Below are 9,732 nucleotides of genomic sequence, written 5' to 3' on the forward strand. Positions count from 1 at the left end.
CAATGCTTGATCCTGGAGTTCCCTTGTGTTCTGAATTGAGTTTAAAATTAGAAGTCTAATAAGTTGAACATTAGTAGTCGTAAACTCGAAATTAGGTTGGCTGTTCAATGACTATTATAAAATAAACTAATAATTTGGCCGGGATAGACTGGTTGGTAGGGCGTTGAACTCGTGTTCGCGAGAACGGGATTTCGAATCCAGCCGGCCGAAGAATACCCATGTATAAAATGGTGACTGGTGCATGTTAAATCTGCCGTGGTCACAAAGTCCTCTAAGTTCTCACAACAAATCAATACCTCTGGGTACTGATCCAGTTCTCTTGTCTTCTGGAATGAGTTCAAAATTATAAGGTGATTATTCAATATTATACGGAGTTAAACATTTGTAGTCGTAAACTCAAAATTAAGTCGGTTGTTCAACGACGGTTATAAAAAAAAAATAAAACTAATAATCAAATTGTATTTTCTTATTTTCTTTCTAACTCCTTGCTTATTTTTGACACACCTTCATAATTTCATGTTTCTAAGTCATAGAGCAGCAAAGCGAAATGTAACGTTAAGAAAAAAAAACAATTTAGAAAAAAAATTCGCAAAAAAAAAAAAAAAAAAAAAAAAATATATATATATATATATATATATATATATATATATATAGATATATAATTTGAAATTCCAAATAACATGTATTCAGAATTTCAAGAAAAAAAAACTCTGTTAAACATATAATGGTTCTTCTAACATGCCAAATCTTTACTCTGTACTTATGATGTTCTTAAAAAGAGTTTCTGTTTTCTTCCTGGTTCAAAAAATATGTGAAATAATAGAAAGGCTCTACATTATAGTCCCATCACAATCAATATATTTAAAAATCAAGCAATATTATCAAATTTTAATAGTATAATGTTAATATTCAGCAATAAAAAATACGACAGTTTACTTTAGGTGTATAGAAATAGAATTGAACTTAAAAGGGCATCATCATTTTCAGTAGCTTAGGGCCCCGCCAAGCTTAAATCCGGCCCTGAGTTCTAGAGATAATCGACCAAGTCTGAAAATTCTCTTACACTAGTGTATACAATATTTTTTGTATACTAAAGGTAAAGGATATGTTTTGTACCTGTTACTGCTTTTTCAGTTGACTTCCTTAATAACTAATTAAAAATAATCTTTTATTTTGATTTAATTTCATATTTATTTAAATAATGGTCAGTTTAAACAGTTATCTTATTAGACAACCCAAAAAAAAAGAAGAAAATTCTGTAGTAATTTTGAAAATACCATTTAAAACGAGAATTTTGATTATATCAATTTTGCTCGCTAGCAATGTTTTACTTTTTTCGAATTTCATCTGATTTTATTAAATATTTACTAGTTTGATTAAATATTTACTTTTTAGGAAAAATTATATTTAATTCCAGCTTTATACATGACTAGATTTTTTTCTTGAAAAATTGAAAGATGAAAACACATTTTAATATAAATGCTATTGTATATATTTTTTAAGGTGATCAATAATACTGTAAGTTTTATTTTATTTTTTTCAAAAAAAGGGTAAAAACCGCACATTTTAAATTCTTGAAAGAAATTATTCAAATTCAAAAATTACAATATTGGAAAATAAATCTGGTGCAATGCTGGTAGAGTAGTGTAAAAGAAACTCCTTCTATTTCAACAAACTTTAGGGATATTTATCGAATCGGTGTTGAGAATTAATTAAAAAACTATTAGAACTTAAAGCCAGGGGTCTGTTTAGAAGAAATTTGGGTCCTTTAACGGACCCTTCACAAAATATCTTTTCATAAAAACGGACCCATCACAAAATAATTTATCTTTTCATTGGACCCTTCACAAATTTGTTTAGCTTCATTATTGTTTTGTTAGTCGAATAAACCCCTCCGGGGGGGGGGGGTGAAAGAAAGACGGTTCTAGACAAACTAGGATTCCCTAATTTTGAATTCCAAATGTTGTATTCTAAGAAAATATTTCTACTTTTGCAAACATCATGTGCGCATTATTATTAATATTAAATTATAATTTTTTTGTAAATAAATAATTGATCAATTTATATTTATTCATAAAATTAATTAATAGATTGCTACATAAATAAAAACTAATTTATATCAATTTCTTAAATAAAATATTAAAAATTTAAGAATTATTTAAGTTTACTTAATGCGTAACACATTAAAAGTGATACATTACTAAGTTGTGTTATTTAAAATATGTCAATTGAAATTATTAAAAATGTGAGTGATTTTGTTTCCATTATTCGTCCGAAATGAATATTCTGTGTTGAGCAGTATAGGCTAAATACCAAATATTTGTACGTTGCATTTCTAATTTAGTAGCAGCAATTGTTGAGCAGAATCTTGTATCTATTTACAATTTAAAAACTTCTTGAAAAGGTTTTTAGCAATTTTTGCAATAACAAGACCCTATTTGCACAAAGTCACAATAGCAGGACCCTGGTTGAAAAATGTGATTTAACGCTTATTTAATATTCACAAATTATGAATAGTTTAATTTTACAAAAACAGGACCTTTCACAAAATGTCTGGACAGACCCCTGAAAAGAAACATAAAAAATAAATTTATAAATGGCAGTTATACTCCTTTGTATAAAAAAACAATTAAGGAGCTTTGAGATAGAACAATCACTGCAAACAATTGCATGGACAGGGTGCTTAGCCAGATTTTCAACAAAAAATAAGCACCTTTTAAGCACTCAAAAATATTTTTAATAACTTTCCAAAAAAAAAAATCATAATTAAGATCTGTGCAGTAATAAAAATAATATTTTTTTCTATCGCTTAAAGTTCTCAATTTATAAACATAAAATAAATAAAATTCAAAAATTTAATCATGATAAAATAACTAGTTTCTGATAAATTTTGCAAAGAAAATTACAAAAATCATGCAATTTTTGTAATTTAGATGAACAATCGACATGGCAAAGGAAAATTCTCTTTTTAAAAGATAGAAAATTAAGCACTTTTTACAAACTCCGAATAAAAATAGCACCTTTAAGGGCTTTTAAAATACATAAATCAAAAATAAGCATCTTTAAGCACTTTTTAAAAACGCTACGCTTCCTGATGGAAATACCAGATTATATATACATATTTAAAAAAAGTTTTTTTTTTAAAGCATAGAAACATCAGGATTTTCCTGCATTAATTAATACTATGTTTAAAGACAGTATTTTACAACCATAGTTGGTTTCTTAATATTTTTGTCATGTTTATCATTATAAGCAAATTTATATAAAAGTTAAGCACATATTTTTGTAATTTTAGGAAATATCAGATGAAAAATATCAGGATTAAATTATTGTTTTATTTTGTAGGCAATGATACATCAAAACTTGCCAATTGTTTATCGGCCATGAATCAAGGATAGCTGTTATGCAGAAAATGTGCTAATATTGAGCAAGAGTTACAAGTAACTCGAAAGTTATTTATTTCTTGAAAAAATAAAACAAACCACATTTAGATAGCTTTTGATTGATTTTAAATATTGTTCTCAAAGATTATTCATTTTAAAGAGAAAAAAAAAGAACAAATAAAAACTCTTTTCATCATGTTCATACATATAAATAAGAACAGATTTTTAACCGGGATTTTTTTATATTTTATTATGACCTGACTAATTAGAGTTTGGTACTGATTCGGAGATTCAATGAATTGATTCGATGACTCGAATCACAAATTTGCATCTGATTAGAATCAGTTGATTTTTATCGGAATAGATTTAAATTATGATAAATTGTTGCTTAAATTTCAGTTACGTTTTTCACGCACTGATGCTACGTCACATAGGGTTGAAATTTTTTTTTGAAAAGTTCAAGAGATTCTTACACATTCATAATTAAAAAATTAAGATTTTCCATTCGCGATTGCAACGCTCGAATACGCCACCTGGGGAAAAGACCGGTTCCATGTCTTGACCCTCCCCTTTCCCTCTCCTCAGTTGTATAGGAATGTACAACAATATTTTCCCCTTTCTTAAAATTTTTCGTATTTAATTGTCATAAATATTTTGTAAAAATTCAATGACGTATTCTTTCAGAAGTATGCTCAATAATTTTCAGTTCTCTAGTGGCAATCGAAACGGGCTACAGGTGGCGCAAAGCCGAACTCTCTACCTATGGCTTCACTTCGCATGCTTTCACCATTAGCGTGTGGAAAGACATAAAAATCGGAAGCAGTACCGTCTTTACGTATGGGCACAACCGGGCAGTGCCCGGGGGCCCTTGGTGCTCAGGGGGCCCTTGAGAAGTTCAATCTTTATAGATTATATTTAAAAAAAAAAAAAAAAAAAAAAAAAAAAAAAAAAAAACTCGTGATAAATAAATTTAAAAATTACAATTTCTTCATCAATGGGAGTTGAAATAATTCCTTCATTACACACTTTAAAGTGCATACTTTTCTTTTCTTTCTACAAATAGTGATTGATTACAGTGAAAAGGGATTACAGGAATAGCTTATTATCATGACAACTTAAAAAGACGCCTGAAGTTCTACATTTCCATGAAATTTTTAGGTGATCAACTTGCATTTCCTTTTCAGTTTGTTCCTGTCCTTTCATACATTGTCCTCGCTCCTAGGGGACCCTTTTGGCGAGTAATCAGAGGAGCGAAACCATTTATTTTGCTAGTCCAAGAGGCTATTTGTAGCATAGCGTAACGAATTGAAAAGAACTTCGTTGCATTTTGAAATTATCTTATTTATGGCCCTGCACTCCTTTGCGATGTTTTAAAAATGTGGGATATCCACAGAACCATCTCTTTGTTGGCTATCTATTCATGAATTGCCTCAAACAGGCAATTATCTAGAATTTCTAGGAAAACAGATGTATTAAGCCCTTATCCATGTTTTAGGGATTTAAGTAGGGGGAGACATTTGTTGATATTTTCTTTCTTTCTTTTTTTTTCTTGGTGATTTTGAAGAGACTTTCTCTGACAAAATCATTTTAAATTTTCTCTTACAAAGCGCGCACAGTATCATTTTCTAAATAAATTGTACCATCGAGAACTCCTGTTCTTAATAAAGTTCATCTTTGGATTGAAAGAAATCCATTTCTTGGGAGGTAAGTAAATGTTTCTATTAAATTACTTAATACATTTATATTTCAATGTAGTCGTATATTTCAATTTATGTAGTGTTAGAATTGTTTTACGTTTTATAGTTTATATATAAAATATGTTTATACTGAACATTAATTCATGATTTTACCGTTTATTGTTTGAGCATGAATCTATTTTGAACGCATGGAGTTTGGTCTTACTTTATATTTATGAAATTAATGTAACTTTTAAAATTGTAAATCGAAACTTAAAATTTTCATGATTTTTCAATAACTTTGTTTTCATTCATAAATTTAATCTCACATTTAATTTTATAAAAAAATTACATATAATTTAATAAACAAATTTATATAAATGTTGATAATTTATATCTTAATACAAAAAAATTAGCATAAACTTATTTTAATTAATTAAAAAAACAACGAAATAATTTAAACACTAAAGTTTCATGAATAAAATTCATATGACTTAATTATGCTGAATAATAAAAACTGTAATAAAAAATATTTTTAAGAATTGGTTAATTTGTTTAACTTAATTTATGGTATGAGAGTGTTAAGTGTAATTTTTTTTATGAAGTTTTACTTATTTTGTTTTTATCAAAATAATAATAATTGTATTTTTAGAGTTGTATTGTGCTTAAATTAATCTTCGTGTAGAAATGTTTTTAAAATATATATCTTTAATTTCATTCGAATAAATACTTAATTACTTTAAAATTAAATTGTGGTTTGACGTGCCAATTGAATTAGCTGTGAAATTCATATAAGGTTACTTTTGAGATGTTTTTTACCGAACCTTTTCTTCGTCCACAGCTAAAAATACGAGAATGGTTTACCTGATTACCAATTAATATCATTTCTTACGGATTATCATTTTGCATAATCCCTGAATAAATTTTCAGTGTTCCATGTATTTTATATATAGTAATCAAACATAGAATACAAAAATACGAAAGAATCAAAAGTAAAAAAAAAAAAAAAAAAAAAAAAAAGTGCTATTTTATTAAAGATGAACTGAAAAAAGAGAAAAATAATCATTTTGTGCAAAAGAAACTAGAAAGTAAAAACAGAACTTATAAATGAATGAAACATTTCTTTGTCAAAATGCTGTTATCATAAACTATTCTGTGGTTTCTGTCTAAATATTAGCAGAAATTTTACTAATTGAACTCGCATTTCTTTTTTTTTTTTTTTTTTGTATACTGCTGTAATTGAAAAAAAAAAAATACTGCCAAATTATGAGGGACACTTAAAATTTCTAAAAAATTATCATTTTTCAAAGTGTCATAACTTTTTCAAAAATGAATCAATTTTCATATAAATTTCAGGATATTATGTTCAGGTCTTCTACTTTCACCTAAAAATTATTAATTTAATTTATCTCAATTTTTTGCAAAAATTTGTACATTTGAACAAAGAATTTTTTTTTTTGTTGAAAAAAAAAATCTAGTCTGAGAAGTTGCTACTTTGTGACAAAATTTTTTGCATAAAAATTATTATTTACACATTAAAGTACAAGTCGTTAACTTTAAAACGCGATTAAATAAATGACTTTACGAGCTTTTTTGTCCGAGATATGAGATTTTGAAAATTTTTTGTCATTTATAGTGAAAAGTGGTGGCAGTATTTTTGGTGAAAATGAGATTTCAATTGGATTGAATGAAATCGATATCGAAATTTTATAATAAATTTGAATTGCTTATTCAAATTATGTAATTAACGAGATATATAATAAAATGTTTATATTTGTACTCGAAAGTATAAATAGTTAGTTTTATTTATAAACATCTACATGTTCACTATTTAATGTTGTGAATTCGAAAATTATTTAGTATTTAGTATTATTTTATTTTTTTATTTAAAACATTATTACAAAAAAGAGCATTATTTGTAAATTTGCAATAACAATTTTAAAAAACAAATAAAGAAATTTAACTTTATTGTAAAATTCAAAAGCTTTTTTACTGAAACAAATATAATAAAAAAAAAAATCTTAATATTTTGTAACATAAATATATTTATATATATATATATATATATATATATATATATATATATATATAAGTTCAAAATGAAGATAAAATAAAGGAAAATAATAGACATATACAAAAGGGATGTAATGAAGGGATAGTAATGAAAAAAATAACAAACAACAGATTAAGAAAAAAAAAGGATGAAATTTTTAAAAATTCCTCACATTATTGTATTAATATATTTTGCTTTGGCTATACAGATTTGATTTTGTCCAGAGATTGTATACTTTTTTCTCAGTATCAACTCACCGATGGAGTATTTTAATTTCTACTCTAAATGGTGAAAAAGTTGTGAAACAGTTGTCAGGCACTAGATGGTCATCGCGGTTTGACGCAGTTCATTCATTAAATCAAGGTTATGAAAAAATTCAACAAGCTCTTTATTTATTATCAAATGACGCTGAACAAGATGCAAGTACGAAGAGGGAAGCTCATAAACTTTGTAAAAAAATGAGCACATTAGAAATAATTTTTTTTACTATCTCATGGAGTGATATTCTAGAAAGGGTGAATAAAACTAGCCTATTTTTGCAATCACCTGAAATGAATTTGAGTACAGCTGCTAAACTTTTTGATTCCTTAAAAGTATATTTTTTTGATCTCAGAGAGAAATTTAGTGACTATGAATCTAGAGCCAAAAATAAAATGCCAAATTGCGAATTTGAGTATTTAGCTAAACGAGACCGAACTCGAAGTATACGTCTCACAAGACATGATGGTCCTGAAAAGGAAACCAAAGATTTGTTCAGTGGAAAGGATTGTTCAGTGGAAATGATAAGTTTAAAGTGGAGGCATTTCTACCTGCTTTAGACTCGCTAATAACAGAAATAAGTAAACGTGGAGAAGCGTATGGAAATATTGGGGAAAATTTTCACTTTTTAAGTAATCTAATGGACATTGAATTCAATGAACTGAGTGATAAATGCAAAAATCTAGTCAATACGTACAAGAATGATTTAGATTATGATGACATATTAAATGAATGCATCCATTTTAAAAATTTTTTAAATTCAGAAGAAAATAGTTTTGAACTTCCTGCATTGTATGAAACAATTGTTTCTGGTGGCTTAAAATCAATATTTCCCAACATTGAAATAGCATTAAGAATTTTTTTGTGCATGATGATCACAAATTGTACCGGAGAGCGGTCGTTTTCTAAGCTAAAATTGATAAAAAAATCAATTACGCAGCACTATGGGACAACAACGCTTGAACTGGCTATGTCTGATGTGCATTGAAAGTGATGTGTTAATGACTATCGAATTTGACGAAATAATCAAAGAATTTGCGAATAAAAAAGTTCGCAAAATTTGTTTAAAATAATTATTAAAGGTTTTTATTTGGCTAAGGCGTTATATCTTTATTTATCTTCATTTAGTTATTGCGATTACCTTTTGCCTTTTTAAAAATTATTTTGAATGTGAAGATTACTGCTGGTTACCATCTAAAATTTTTTTAAATTATAAATATCTTGAAAAAGCTTAATTTTTTGTGTATTAAATTTTCAGAGAATTCAAGATGTTTTTAAATTTGTCAAAATTATTGCATGTTTTAAAAATGTTTAATTTTATATTTAATGTTCGTGAAATTTTTATACTTCGATCTTAAGCAGTAATTTCATATTAAAGGGGTCCAAACCATTTACGTGCCCAGGGGCCCTTCATGCTATTAAGACGGCCCTGATCGGAAGTACGTTAGTTTCTGTCTTGATTTTCACATAGATTAAAATCTTTCAAGTTAGGAAACTATACGGAACTGGAAACTACATTAAACATAGCTCTTAGAAAGCGCCAAGGAAATTAAAAAATTCTTTTTTAAACATTTAAATGCGAAAAATAATAAGAAAGGGGAAAATATTGTAGTACATTTCTATACAATTGAAAAGATGAGGAGAGGGAAGGGTCAAAGGCATGGTATTGGTCTTCTCCCCAGATGGCATATTCAAGCATTGCAATCGCCAAGTTCCCTAACTTAAAAGTTTTTAATCTATTTGAAAATCAAGACAGAACCGAACGTACTTTCTTCTCCCATGACTCTCCACACGCTAATGGTGAAAGAATGCGAAGTGTTGCCAAGGGTAGAGAGTTCTGCTCTACACCCCCTGTTACCCATTCCGATTACCAATTCATATAATTCGACAAACTCACATAATAATAATGTAGCACCCTTTGCAGTTTCGTAAAAGTTACAAGTATTTATGACTTTTAACAATACGTATAATTATACAGTAAGTATATTTAATTACTTGAAAGAATTCTAACGTTTTAATAACTTTTCTTTCTATCGACATCATAAAATGAGCACTTTGTAAATGAACTGCAGTTAGAATCTAAGCTAAATAGTGTGTTGAATCATTCGATTCAAATTTTGTGAATCGATATTGATCCGTTTAGTCATACCTAAACGCTCCTAATGTATACCTTAAGTCATGTATACTTAACGTAAAGTATTGTTATTCCAGTAAAAAAATTACTGGCTTCGAATTGAGATCTGAATGACTTGATTTTAACAAATGATTTGAATCACTTAATTTGAATCCCTGATTCGAACAGTGATACGGATTAGAACATTGGTAGTCTCAAACCAAAAAATTGGGTCGGCTGTTCAACGAT

Source organism: Parasteatoda tepidariorum, chromosome 1, assembly GCF_982258835.1.
Source record: "Parasteatoda tepidariorum strain Cologne lab strain chromosome 1, Ptep-v5.0, whole genome shotgun sequence".
Classification (NCBI taxonomy): domain Eukaryota; kingdom Metazoa; phylum Arthropoda; class Arachnida; order Araneae; family Theridiidae; genus Parasteatoda; species Parasteatoda tepidariorum.